Source organism: Ovis canadensis, chromosome 4 (assembly GCF_042477335.2).
Source record: "Ovis canadensis isolate MfBH-ARS-UI-01 breed Bighorn chromosome 4, ARS-UI_OviCan_v2, whole genome shotgun sequence".
In the NCBI taxonomy this organism is placed as follows: Eukaryota; Metazoa; Chordata; class Mammalia; order Artiodactyla; family Bovidae; genus Ovis; species Ovis canadensis.
In genome coordinates, this window is record NC_091248.1 from 109,365,324 (window position 1) to 109,378,030 (window position 12,707).

A 12,707-nucleotide genomic window follows, 5' to 3' on the forward strand; every position below is an offset into this window, starting at 1 on the left:
GGGGAGCATAAAGGCAGGTCCAGAAAGAAGTTGGGGGAAAGATTGGCAAATGTGTCGCAAGACTGGCAGCTGGGAGAGGGAGTAGGATGAGATGTTGAGGGGGAAGCAGAGGGGCTCCTGAAGACAACAGCAGGAGAAAGAGTGGAAGAGGGGCCGAGCCAGTCCAGTGGCAACAGGCCTGGAGAGAGACACTGGAGTGTGGGCAGCGGCGGAAGCTATCTTCAAGATAGGAGCTGGGTCGGGCGAATCGATGGAAATAGAAAGAAACAGGTGGTAGTGAAGAGGGGAAAGAATGTCATGAACTTGCTGGGGCTCCGCGCAGGTAATGGGGATACTACCAGGAAGAGCAGGGCCGCCTGAGAGGCTCCCGGTCCGGGGCTCTGATAGATGTCATGAGGCAGGAGGCTTTTGTGCGGTATTGATGCCAGACAGCAGGAGCAGAGCAGAGCTGAGATATCATCGCTGGGGCCTTTGAAGACCCAAGGTCCTCAGAGCAAAGCGCAAAGGGCCACAGTTGACACAGAGGACAGAGCAGGGTGGCGCCATCAGATAGACCCTGGCAGAGAACCTCAGGGTCACTGGCAAGGACCAGGTGGAGCCCAGTGTGTGGATAGCAAACTTGTTCAGTAATGGCATAGGGATGGGTGGGAACTACGGTGGCACCAACATTTGCCGTCCATCACAGAATCGGGGTCCTTGCTATCCCTTGGCTGTTGAAGAGTGGACATTAACAAGTGGCAGAGAGACTGCACAGAGAATCAGGGGAAAGCAGGGATTACCGGGGGCAGGAAAGGGCCATAAGAGGAGAGCGCAGTGGGTGGGAGGCTTGAGAGGTGAGGGACTCCGCTTTGGCTGGCTGGAGCCAAACAACAGAGCAGGAAAGGCCAAAAGGGATGGGAAGCAATAGGAGGGTCGTAAGATATGCACATGGGTGCTGAGAGGGAATGGTGGCCTACAGGGAAAGAGGGGGCTCTCAACCTGTCATCAGGGAGAGCAACGCAATGGGCAGGGACGCACCCTGCTTTCAGCGCAGGAGAGATGAAGCAGTGGAGGCAGCACAGGGACAAGATGGGGAAGTGGGGGCCTGGTGTAAAGTCCCGTGGGCAATGGCTTGATTAAAAGGGAGGAGAGAGGAGGCAGAGAGAGAGCAAGACTGAGGTAAAGGGAGCCAAAGGGAAATGGTCGCTGGGGCCAGTGGGAGGATCAGGCCAGGGACAGTCCAGGACTTAGGGAGAAGAATGAGGCATAGATGCAAGGAAAGACTGAGGAGAGCAGGTCACAAGAGGGAGCACCCTCTGTGGAGACGTGGTGACCCAGTGCAACTTGATGGGCATCAGGAACATTGAGATGAGATCATGGCCCTTCGAGAAGGGCCAGAGAGGGAAAGGGAAGGAATGGATCACACGAGGAACAGTCACAGGAGGGGGGTCCATGTGGCGGTCTCCGTGCACCACCAAGGGAGGGTCACTGCCAGCGACAGATGATGGAGAGTGATGGGAGATGCATGAGGCAGATGGGGAGGGGAGAGAGGAGGAAGGAGACAGGCAGGTTATCACCAAGAGAACAATGAGAAGAGGGAGGTGGCCGGAAAGAATCCAGAGAGATGTCAGAGGTGCCATTGGAAGGAAGTTCAGTGGGGGCCAGCCAGTGGGGGCAGAGCCATGGAGAGGAGTGGAGACGGGGGGTGGCTAGCAGTGGGTGGGGAGCAGTGGCTACCCTCACAGCCTCAAATGTTGTAGCAAGGGTGGCACTTTTCGGCCAGGCTCCTTATTACAGATCCAGCTGAGACAGGGTCGGAGCAGGGCGATAGGGCTTGGGGTTTGGGGTTTGGGGAAGTGGTGTGGGTAGAAGTTGACTGGGTCAGACAGGAGAGCAGAGATGAGATCACGGGGCTGGGGGGATGGGAGTCGGGACACGCGCCCAGTTCCAGGATCTAGGTGTGTCATCTACTTTAACTGAGCCTTGGGCTGATCACAAGTCCAGTGTTGGGGGTGACACCAACCCTGGAAGAGGGAGGGTGGGAATGCTGAGTCTCCCCAGAGAGGACAAAAGGAGAGTTGCTGCAGGAAAGGTGGAAGGGAAGCACCTGAAGGGCAGGAAAGACAGATGGAGAAGATCACCAAAAGGGCAGGGGTTCACAGATCTGAAACGAGGATGGATGAACTATTGAAAGGGACAAATGACGAGCACTGAGAAAGAGGAGAAGTGGACCAAAGACACCGTCAGAGTCTTGAGAGCCATGAAATGCAGGCGGGAGGAGGGCGTGCGGAGTGTGGCATGGAGAGGCAGGCGAGCCCAGTGCAGGAGGGCTTGTGGGGGGAGAAGGGACTGCCCGGAGGGAGGAGGAGGAGGGCAGGACAGCGGACCAGGGCCCTGTGCATGTCCGGACTGCGTGTGGAGGTGTAGGAGGAGGGGTCGGCAGGAATGGGGGCAGGAGGGTGTGAAGGTCAGAGGGTTGTGATGGAAGGAAAAGGAAGAGAATCAGAGGCCAAGGGGCCTTGAGAGCTGTGTCAGGAGAGGGCGCGATGAGGGTCTGGATGGAGACGTGGAAGGTTAGGACAGGGAGCGACGATGTGGGGTCGTGGGCTCTGAGAGATGAGCTCAGCCTGGCTCTGGGTCAGGGGTTGGTGGGCGGAGCCTGTGGATTCAGCACAGTGTGTCACAGTGAGAGTGAGGCAGAGACGACTGAACTGGGCCAGCAGCGGACAGGGGACTGAGGAGGGCACGCAGAGCAGAGGAGACGACTGAGTCCAGCTGGAGGGGTCACAGTGGCAGCTGAGACTGTCACATGTTCAGGGAAGACTGCTCCTTTGCTATGTGTGCAGTAACTGCAAAGCAGCAGAGACCTGGAAATGGGGCCCAGAGGAAGGAGGTTTGGTGAGTCGTCTCCAGCTGGTGGGAGAGTGTGGTGGAGGAGAGGGGGTCTGACAGATCAGACAGTGAGGAAGGTGAGGCGATGGCGCCCAGCAGGAGAGGCTTGTTCAGAGCGTCGGGGAACACACTGTGCCCAGAGGGACGGCAGGGAGCTAGGAGCGAGTGGGTGTGGAGAACCTGCCCCAAAGTGGGCCCAGGGCATGAGGAAGCCCCTGCAGGAGGAGAGCACAGTGCAGGCCAGGCGAGTGAGGAACTGGGAGAGATGGGATGCGGCCAGCGCAGGATGAGCAGCTAGAGGCAGTGGCGCAGTGGAGATGGGCAAGGTGAGAAGAAACAGAGAGGGCCCAGAAGCAGCCACCTGTTCCAGAATGGCAGACCGGAAATGCAGGCTCCTTCTGGCTGTTTCCGGAGAGCATGGATGCAGTGGAGCACCGTCTGGACCAGGACGTGGCCGTCAGCAGCAGGGGCATGCCTCCGGAGGAGGGGCAGAGAGGGAAGACCTCATGGGACTGGCAGCAGGTAGCGGATAGGGTGGATGCTGTGGATGAAGCGGAGTACTTCTCAGAGAGCTAAAGAAAAGGCAGAGGATGGGGCAAGGAATGTCCAATCCCCACCCAGTCTGGATAGAGAGAGACCGGCATCCTAGGCGGTGATGAGCAGGGAGCAGACTGGGCATGCAGTCTATGGGACAAGGGACAGTAGGCACAGGACAGAGAGAAACCTCATGACTGTGGGGACAGCTGCTGACTCACAACTCCTAGAGAGTGGTCTGTGCGGTACTAAGGCGCATGGTGGGAGCAGAGCGGACCAGGTGAGATGCCACGGCCTGGTCTTGGTGAAGACTCAAGGCTCCTGGGAGCAGCTGGAGACAGGGCCATGATGACTGGTCACGTGGAGGAAGCAGGCAGCTCTGCACAGGGAGAGACGAGGGAGCCTGCACAGAAACAGCGCAGGGAGCCTCGGGGCTGGAGGAGCGACTCAAGGGGATGGGGTCCCGGGTGGGGAGCAGATAGAATTGGCAGAGGAGTGGCTGGAATTAAAGTTTTATCAACAGTGCTTCTGGTATTTACAGGGGACCTCTAAAGGGTGGAGGAGGCCTAGAATGTGGCAGAGACTCCACACAAGGAACCAGGGGAAAACAGGGACCTTCAAACCATAGGTCTAGACAGGGAAGAAAATGGGGGAGGCAGAGAGGCAAAGGAAGAGAGCGTGGAGGGCAGGATGGTGGAGACTGGCGTTGGGGGCTCAGATCAGGAGGCTGGATGTGGGGAACAGAGGGGCAGGCAGAATGGGACGGAGAACCAGAACAGTCAAAGCACAGGTGAGAGGGAAAGCGGGCGAAGGGGAGATCCGAACCATGTCATCAGGGAGCAGGAGAGCAAGGCAATGGGCAGGGGTGCATTCCAGGGTCCAAGGAGGAGAGGGCGGAGCAACGGAGGAGGAGGGGGGAGGAGGTGGGGAGGCAGGGGCCTGGTGTAAATCCTGTGAGCAGTGGCTGGATTAAAAGGGAAGTGAGAAAAGAAGAGAGTGCCAGGCTAAGGAAAGGGAGCCCTTTAGCAAACCGGGGCCCGAGCCACGGAAGGACTGAACGAGAGACAGCGGGTGGTTCTGGAGAGAAGTGGGCAGGGCAGGGGATGGAAGGCGTGTGAGCTGGCAGAGCAGGTCCCAGGAGGGAGCACCCCCTATGGAGAAGGGATGACCGAGGGCAGTGAAGACAGGCATCAGGGAGCACGGAGAGGACACGATGGGCCTAGAGGAGAGGCTGACGCTCTCGCTGGGCCAGGGAGGGGAAGGGGAGGAGTGGATCATGTGAGGAAAGGCCACGGAAAGGAATGTCCACATGGGGTCTTGATGTGGCAGGACAGGAGGGTCACCTGGCAGAGACAGACCAGGTGCTGGGAGGCACCCAGGGAGGACAGAGAGCAGAGAGCAGGGGAAGGGACACGGGCTGGAGAGCAGCAGGGGGAAGGAGAAGAGGGATGTGGCAGAGAGGCATTCTTGCAGACAGGCCACCCAGACAGACTTAGAGTTACAGGGCCAGCCAGTGCGGGCTGAGGCTTGTGGATGGAGGCGTGGAATGAAAGGGCGGCTAGCGGTGGTTGGGAGCACCGGCTGCTGCAGCCTGGAATGTCGTGACTGGGGTAGAACTTTCAGCGAGGGTCTTCAGTACTATGGATGAGATCTTCTGGGGATGGGGTCAGGAGACAGAGTGGGAGGTGGTGTCAGGGGTGGGTAGGGAATGGGTTTGGGTTGGGGTTCAGGTCAGGTTTGAGAGAGCTGGACGTGGGAGCGGGATGTTTGGGATCAAGGTGCGGGGTAAGGGGGTGGTTATGAGCCTACTTCAGATACTGGGAACATCATGTGCTTTAACTGAGCTTCTGGACTGATGACACGCCCAGTGTTGGGGTGATGACTACAGGTTGAAGATTGGGAGGACCAGTGAGTCCACAGAGAGAACAAAGGGGAGTCACTGCAGGAAGGGAGGAAGGGGAAGGTCTGCTCAGTGGAAACACAGAGGGACAGGGAGACTTTGGGGGGGGCACGGCTCCTCAGGGGGGCGGTGTCACAGGTTTGAAATGAAGAGGAGTAACCTGGGGTAATGGACAGTGCAAGTGCCAAGAAGGACAGGTTTGCACCAAGATACTGTCCCAATGCCTGAGAGTCATAAAGGGTGAGGGATGGGGAGAGGAGTGTTGGCAGGGGGTGTGGCTTAACAAGAGAAGTGCTCTAATGTAGACAGGGGTCTGTGGCCGTCTGGTGTCAGGGAGCTAACATGGAAGGGAACGAGGTGGTTCCAGGAAGACAGTGCCGGGCCAGTGTCAGGGGAGCCGTGCTGGGATCTTTGAGGAGCTGGCAAGTGGAGAGTACAGCCCAGGGAGGCAGGCTGGCCTTCTACACCAGTGATTCTTCCCCGGGGTGGGGGGGGTGGTTTTCACCCGCGGGGGGGCTGGGGCATGGACCCCAAGGGAGGCCTATCAGAACATCAGAGGGTGAGCAGTGCTCTGCTCCAAACAAAAACAAACCCAAAAACATCCAAAAAGAAAACCCAAAAACATTCCTCAGAGATGCTGCTGATAGGCCAGCCTTGGGGGTCATGCATCGTCGGGTGAGAATCACTGGGGGGAAGGGCAGGTGGAGAGCTGGGCAGAGAGGTGAAGGGTGAGCAGATGAGACCCCAGGTGGGGCAAAGGGAGGCATCAGAATCTAGATGTCAGACTTGGAGGCAAAGGACCCAGGACCAGGCAGACAGCGAATAAATGAATGTAGCCGACAAGGCACCTGAATGAAGGGGGGTGGGGGGTAGGATGAGGGGTGGTTTACTGTCAGTGAGTTGGGAGTAGATTGCAAGCATGGTGTCCCTGAGCTTAAAGTTTAAAACTCTTTAGTAGGGTCAAGGGAGTTGGAAGTGATGACTGAAAGGAAGGAGCATTGTGTGTATTTGTGCAGAGAACACCAGAGGAGATGTCCACAGGATGGAAGGGGTACGGGGGTGGGAGAGATTAGTGCAGAAGAGCTTCTGGGGGAGAGATGACTGCTAGGAGGGAGGAGGGCAGGAGGGCGGGCAGCAGGGCCAGCAGGTCGTGTGCATTTGTGCAGAGAACTCCAGAAGGGACGCCCACCTGATGGAAGTAGCGGCGGGGGTGGGAGAGGTGACTGCTAGGAAGGAGGAGGAGAGCGGGAGCGCGGACAGCCGGCCCAGAGCTCTGTGCAGGTCTGGGCGGAGGGTGGAGGTGTCAGGAAGGGGGCTGGCAGGTGTGGGGGCACGCGGGTGAGAAGAAGGTGAGAGCGCTGTGCTGAAAGGAAAAGTAGGAGGATCAGACACCGTGGAATCCCGAGACCTGATCAGAAGAGTGTGAGACAAGGGTGTGGACGGAAACACAAAAGGTTATAGGGAGGGGCGACATGGGGTCCTGGCGCCCAGGAGGTGAGCTCAGCCTGGTACATGAGGGTGGGCTGGAAGGCAGAGTGTGGATTCAGCACAGTGTATCCCAGTGCTAAAGCAGAGAGGACTGAACTGGGTTGAGTAGAAGGTGAGGATCAAGAAGGATGCACAGGACAGAGAATGAGCTGGCAGGTTCAGACAGTAGCCTCTTTAAAGAGTGTCACATGACTAAGGTTGGACAGTTTCTTCTGCACTTGTGCAGTAGAGAAGGAAGTCAAGAGAGATGATGAAATCGGGCCCCAGGGGTAGGTGGGATTAGGTGAGCATTCTGAAACAGGTGGTAGAGGAGAGGAGGTCTAATGGGTGAGAAGAGTGAGGAAGGTGAGGCAATGGCACCTGTTATCTAGGGTGGTAGAGGGTGTTGAGAGGGTCAGGCAACACAGTGCATGAAGTGTGACAGCCAAGCAGCAAAAGGGTGGAGCTGGATGTCCATCCGGAGCTCTGCCCCCAGGAGTGGGCCAGGGCAGCGAGCAAGCCCGCACAGGAGGCAGAGGACAGCACGGCTGGGGCCAGGGCAGAACACGGGAGAAGTGGATGAGGCAGAGGGGGATGAGCTGGCAGAGGCAGTGGGCTGCAGGAAGTGTTTGAAACAAGCCTGTCAGAGCAGAGCATGACTAGATGAAACGATACAAGGTGAGACAGAAGCCTGAGGGACCTGACAAGGCAGGTACTTAGGGATGAATGGGGACAGCATACAGAGCCACTACAGTGTTGCAGATCAAGAGCTGGCTACAGGGGAGCATGAGGGAGGCTCAACGAGAGAGCAGATATCAAGGAAAAGCCCACTGCCCCTGTGGGCAAGTGGTCGGGGAGCAGGATGGCGTGCTGAGGACAAAGCAGAGGGGCTGGAACACAAGAGTGGAGAAAAGGCCGAGGATGGCTGAGCAAGGCTCACTCACACTCATCGTGCAGAAAGAGAGACTTCGGATTCTGGAGTGGCTGTGAAGGTGGTGGGCCAGTGTTGAGATGGGTGAGGAGAGTCAATGGGAAAAGAAAGGGACAGGCAGCATGGAGGGCAGGGAGGACCTCATGGCTGTGTAAAGGGTCAGGGTAGTTAAAGGGGCTCCACAGAAAAGAGGAAGACAGCTTCAAGAGCTCCCAATCTGGAATCCAGCAGATCTCATGGGCAGGAGGGGCACAGTATGTGGTATGGAGGCCAGACAATAGGTGCAGACTAGTGACTATAAGAAAGCATAGGTGCCATCTGTCATAACCATGAGCAAGCACTGTTTTATGGAAAGAGAGACAATGCAGAATGTTTATGGAGGGAGAGGCTACAACATGGTCAAGTACAAAGCAAAGGTGGTACGGTGCAATCAACTGGACTTTTAAAGAACTGTATTTAGCACTGGGAAAATATGCCTCCTACACATACTTGATAAAGTGTTCATATGTTTGTTGTTTTTCTAATGAAAGTGAGCAAAGGAAAAATGGAAAGAAGTGGTTACAGTGGGAACTTAGTTGACAGTATACATATAAATCATTCTTGCAGTTATTAAGGAACATTATATCAGTTATGATGCAGAGTGCTACCTATTCAACTTGATCACAATTAATGAAATACGGAAAAATGGGAGAAAACATAAAAAGAAATTGTCACAAGGAAACTGGTGGCTGCCTGAAAAAAATCTACCAGGTAATTATGTCAGAGTGGGTAGATACAAGAGAACAGTCATATAGAGAGACAGTAAAAAACCAGACTCTGAAGGGAGAGCGTGAGCAGCAGTCCTCGTGACATCAGGACTCCAGACATCCAGAGACGATAGTGCATGCCAGAGGATGGGGCTGTTTTGAATAATAAAGAGTAGGTTCACATTTTCACATACTGAAGGCATTTAAAGGCCAGACTGTGAACCAAACCTGGGGGGTACCAACAGGCAGAGGCTTTTTCTAAGGCTACAAGAGAGGGAAGAAGAAGTGAGTGGATATTCCATGGTTACACTGCATTCTGGAGAGGCGTTAGCATTCAAGAAAGGCAGCAATAAAGACGACAGCTATCAGTGACGATGGCGAACATGAAGTAGGACAGGAAGAAAGGTTCAAAGTCAGCACAGAGGAAACGTTAAAAACTTCAGGGTTTGGGGAAAGGGAAATTGGTTATGAGATGAATGAACAAGCGAATGAGTGTCTCAGACTTGAACCTTGGCCAGTCTCTTTAACAGGTCAAATTTGGAGGAATATGGACTCTAGCTAGACTCATGCAAATTCTAGTGATAAAGGGAATGGATATATTGTGGCTAAATAGCAATATTCAACTTATCCTGCCTGCTTTTTTAGTGTTTGAGCAAAGATTGCAGATTATGTGCTTAGCTTGGAAGAATGCAAGGTTTCATTAAGGATCAGTAATATGAAACCCAGTGAGTGGTTGGAGGTGAGTCAGAGTAAAAAGAAACTGAGATAAATTTTACTTAACTGAAATTGTCGATTTAATTCGGAATGTCAGGAGTTAATATGATCAATACTGAACAGCAAATAATGGAATGGAAACAGCAGCTTCAGAGAAGAGTTTGGAGTCCATCAGAATCCTGGGGTAGCTCCAGTTAGTATAAAGGTTTAAGGAGGTGTAGGCAAAGTCAAGAACTACAGTATGAATGTAGGTATGTATCATATGAAAGAGCTGTGAATTGTTAAGTGGGAGGCAGCATCCCTAATGAAAAACAGAAGAGATTCAGACATGTACTTGTGTAAATGTGACCTTGGTATGGATATTTTCTGTTGAGGGCTATTTAAATTTGTTCAGATGGTTTGAGGTAAGAAATATGATTCTATAAGAACTGAGAGTTCAATAATAAAAGCAATATAGGGATTAGAATGGTTCTGAGTAAGTAATAAAACAAAAGGGTATGGTCATTACAGAGGCCCCAAGGAGGGAAAAAATTCATAGAATGTTGCATGTATGTGTTGTTACTGGTGTAATAAACATGCAGAGGAAAGAAAGCTGCTGTGTGAGAAAGGACACAGAAAGAAAGTATGCTGCCTTGAAGGCTTTTCTGACAGTCTTTAAGTAAAGGGTAGTTGCTGGAGGACAGAAGATCAGTAGGACTAATTGAGACTTAAGATGTTTATTACTCTTTTTACAATTTTCCCAAGATTTCAAGGAAGGAGTTATGGTAATACTTGATGTTGAGTTTAAATTTTTTCTGATGGCATAGATTTTTTTGTACACTTTTACAGTAAGGAGAAATGGGAAGGTTTAAAGATAAAGAAAAGATAAGAACAACTGACAGAATAACTTTCTGAGGAAATCGGTGGGTCTCTATCTTTTGAACTGTGAACGGCTTGACTTTTAAAGAGTTAGGTAAAGGGAGAAAGTGGATAGTTTCAGAATACCTTCTATCTATTAAGTATTTACTATGTGTCTGGCACCATACTCATCACTTTACTTAATTTCATTTTATCCTTACAATAATCCTAAAAGGTATACAGAGATCAAAACATTTGCCTATGATTAAGCACTCAGTGTATAGCAGAGTCAGAATTCAAATCCTAATTTATCTGTCTCCAAAACCTATTTTCCTTCCTATTCTATATAGTTTTCAGGTTGAAGGAAGGAAATCACAATCTATAGAATTTCTATTTTTTTTCCTGTAATTATGTGGAAAATATCTTTTCTGAGATGAGACAGGCAGAGGTGATGTATAGATCTTTATGTGATTGGCTAAGATTCAGAATATCTGCAACAGGAAAATGCTGAAAGGAAGGAATAGGGAAAAAAGACTTGTATTACCACCTGTGCCCTGGTATTTCTCTTCTATTTACTGCACAGCAAAGACTTTGGATTGGCCATAGGCTCAAAACTTCATCATTTCTAACACAGACTAAAGAATAGAAAGGAGTTTTTTTTTTTGTTTCCTAAGCAGGTAAATGATTGGTAAAATCAGTAAGTCAACCTACTAATTTTTTAAAACTTTCAAAGTTTTAAAAGTCTGAATGTTGAGACTAAATTTCATTTCTTTTATCCGAGATACAATCACAAGAGTTTATAACTGAGTTTGAACACCAATCAGCAAACCCTTTTGAATTTAGAAAATTCTCCAAATGCCAAATTTTTATAAACAAAATACTAACAACCAAAAATAAAAACACCCCACTAACAACCATCAACCAAAAGAGTCCATAGCCAGCAGACCAAAAGCTGAAACCTCTGGGCTAATTTGTAAGATGTATGTTTTAAAAAGAAATTAACTCCTTAGTGAGGAGGGATAAAACCTCCCTTATGCTTTCTGTGTTGGTAGAAATGTTTTCTGTTGTTGTTGTTTTCTCCTATACTGTATGTAACTTCTGTAATTTCAATATTGTTGTTTTATGTATTTTGATATTGTAAAATTGTATTTATTGTATTCTGTTAGAACCACTCCCTGGGATGTGAGGCACCTGAGTTATCAGTTATCCAAGTGAACCTGGGGAAATGGGAGGAGCTAGTATTCTCAATTGGGAAGAGCTTGATTCTTCAATGAGTTTAGCATTTTGGTTCCCTCTAAAATTAAGTGACAAAGTAATGGCATTCCTTAAAAAACAGAAAGTTTGTGGGAAGTAAAAATGGGGTTAGAATTTTGAAATATGGAGAGGTGGCTACTAGAAAAAGGACAGAGTATCCAGGATGATGGCAAAAGCCACAGGGCTACATTAAGACTGGGCCAATTATTGGTTTAGAATAAGGTTAAATGAAACTAGCTACATAAGAGTACAGCCAGCTTAATTACTGGCTGGTGGACATTAGACAAATCTAACCAGAGGGAAACAGACCAGGAAAGAAAGTGAAGTTAAAAGGGAATGGAATAAGAGAAACCTCATAAAAAGGGGTAAAGGAGATAATTAAAGGTTAAAGTTGGATGGCCTAATGTTCAAAGGAGAAATAGTGGAGGCCAGATAGAAAGTGCCTTCCTACCCAGGGGGTTATGGATCCAGGGTGGCTGCAACTGCAGGTCCACCTGGGGCCAGAGGGAACAACCTGGGGTTCAGACCCAGCAATGGTGCCAACTTGAATCTACCTCGTGCTAGAGTTGAGTAGCCTGGTCTATCATCCAACACAGGTAAGATTGGACAGGCGCTCCCGGAACCAATATCTAAAAAGGGAGTTGGGAGAGGGGCTAAAGGAAGACAGGTTAAGCCCCAAATGTAACTGAATGATGACCAGGGATAACTATGTACTAGTACTTTTACGATTTCTTGTAACTCTGTAACTTTCCCAATATTTGTTAGCTATGTGTTTTTTCCTGTATTAGTAGTAAAAATTGTTTTTTCCTGTACTAGTAATAAAAACTGTTCAAAATGTAAGTGCAATGTGTGTGCTTATTTCGGTACAAACTGGGTAACAGTTGTGAACACTCTGCAGCAAATATGGGAAGGAAAGAACTCAGGTGGGAAAACGGAGAAAAGAAATCAAGTGCAATACTCGACATTCACAGGAGGTAGGTCATAAGGTCTCAGAACCCCAAATTTGTAACTACTGTTGACGCTAGCAGTTTACTTTCCTTCCCACACGTGCTGCCCCCTCCCCCCGACCATGCTCCTAACCCAATCCCCAAGTACACACAGGTCAAGCAGATCACAAAGCCTTTCTCAACTGTGCATACACAAATGTTGGTTAAACCAGTCACTAGGCTGAGACATACTCTCAGACACTTGCCTTGTGTTATAGGACCCTTAAAAACAATATTTTACGATGCCATGGGTCTACTAACTGAAAAGTCCTGAGGCTGCCCTAAAGAAACACCAGGGAGAAGCAGGCCCTGATCCTTCACAGGGGACATCAGGTATGTGCACCACTAGTGGTGACACTGTTTCAACAGGAAGTCTGAGTTCTGTTTCGGGCTACCACTGTATACATTCACTTTCTCTTTAAGATTAAATGTCCAGCGTATTTCACTCAGAAACTTGGTTATAAAAT

At 50.5% G+C, this 12,707-nt stretch overlaps 1 protein-coding gene across 5 annotated transcripts in view; it reads right to left on the reverse strand.

Moving 5' to 3' along the window:
• The window catches only part of COPG2 (COPI coat complex subunit gamma 2), a 170,855-nt gene that overhangs the window by 70,007 nt on the left and 88,141 nt on the right, over positions 1 to 12,707 (reverse strand). The gene's annotated exons all lie outside the window — the stretch shown is intronic.